Source organism: Tachysurus fulvidraco, chromosome 14, assembly GCF_022655615.1.
Source record: "Tachysurus fulvidraco isolate hzauxx_2018 chromosome 14, HZAU_PFXX_2.0, whole genome shotgun sequence".
Taxonomy (NCBI): domain Eukaryota; kingdom Metazoa; phylum Chordata; class Actinopteri; order Siluriformes; family Bagridae; genus Tachysurus; species Tachysurus fulvidraco.
In genome coordinates, this window is record NC_062531.1 from 15,945,195 (window position 1) to 15,946,732 (window position 1,538).

A 1,538-nucleotide genomic window follows, 5' to 3' on the forward strand; every position below is an offset into this window, starting at 1 on the left:
CTACTTCTATTTCGTGGTTTTATTGACGGTTGACAAACAACGATATGGCGCATTACCGCCACCAACTGGTAAGGGGTGTAGATCAGGACTTTGTTTTAAAGGTAGGGTCTCTGATATTTGAAAGCCAATGTTGACCTATAAAATCTCCAAAGCAAACACGTCCCTAACCCAAATGGGTCCCACCCCTGTATTGATAGCCCCGCCCACGCATACAGACGCAACCCAGGCAACTAACTAGATACAATAAATGTTGCAGATAAACAAAGAAGCAAAAATGACACACAAGTATAATCATGCAAAGAACGGCATATATTAGTTCTGTGAAACAAAGCAAAACCAACGCTACTCACCTCGGCGTCTTAAGTAAAGTTGGCAGCATATTCACAGATTCAAGTTTCCTGAGTCAATAACACCTGAGCTAAACACTGTTACTAGCAAAACACTACGATAGAAAAGAGGTGTTATTTGTGTAGTAACAGCGTTTAGCTCAGGAGTTATTGACTCGGGAACCTCGAATCTGTGAATATGAGGCCAACTTCCTGGTCCTTCAGTTCTCTCCGGCGCTGGAATGCTGATCCTATGTTAACACTAGTTCTTGTCTTATCCTAAGCCTTTCTTCACTTTCTTTCTTTGTTTTTATCCAGCCATGTCAATGTTAAAACCGCTTTCTGCTAATGTCACACATGTGCACTGAACACTCTCATATTGACAAGACCCGCCCCCTTCTGCTCATTGGCTACACGTTTGTTTTGATTTTTGTTTTGTTTTCGGCCCGACTGTTTTCTGAAGCTCAAAAATTGGAGACCCTACCTTCAATCCAATTTAATAGTGAGTATATTGTAGTGTAGATTATATTAAACAAGAATTCAGCTCTATTAACATTTGACAACATTTCAAATATAATATGGTCTCTAGAAAAAGTAGATAGTGACTGTATTTTTGTTTTCAACCAAAATGACATTTTCCCAAGAAATCTTTGAGTGAATACAATAAAAAATAAAAGGTCAGTTGGCCCTATGTCAGTTTGGCAAAAAGTACAAATGTTGTGGTCAAAATAAAATCTAAATATTAAGAATTCCCCTGAAGGATATATACCATTCAGTATTTCAAAGTGAATTTCCTTTGTTTTAGGAATCACTGGAAATTCTATATACTGTTTATTTTATATATTATTTAAATTTTTAGGACAAAATTACTGCAAAATTTTGTATGAAATATAAAAAGTATAATATATAATTTTGAGATAAATGTAGAGCAAATAAATTTATTAGGAATCATGAGTTTTCCAACAAACAAATAAAATTCCTTGGAATAGCTTTTATAATATGCTCAAATTGTTAATATTCACCCGATAAATTGTATTTTGTACAAAGATTCCATCTCCATCAATGAATTGAACCACAGACCAAATGCCTTTTTCAAGCCAAACAAGATTGAATATCTATTTAAGTCTGGATAAAACAAATCTATTATTCCAAATTGAAATTCTGTGTCTTGTATTGTTATGATTATATAAAAGTTCCAATATAATAAAACTT

General features: G+C 34.3%; 1 protein-coding gene across 2 annotated transcripts in view; it reads right to left on the minus strand.

The window, feature by feature from the left end:
• snap29 (synaptosome associated protein 29) overlaps nt 1-152 on the minus strand; it is a 22,355-nt gene extending 22,203 nt beyond the window's left edge. Inside the window, exon 1 of one of the 2 annotated variants that reach the window (XM_047799793.1) lies at nt 1-152. This exon is cut by the window's left edge and continues 4 nt beyond it. The gene's annotated coding sequence lies outside the window, so the exon portion shown is untranslated. The other variant, XM_047799794.1, reaches the window with a different exon arrangement.
• Between the last annotated feature and the right edge of the window lie 1,386 nt (nt 153-1,538).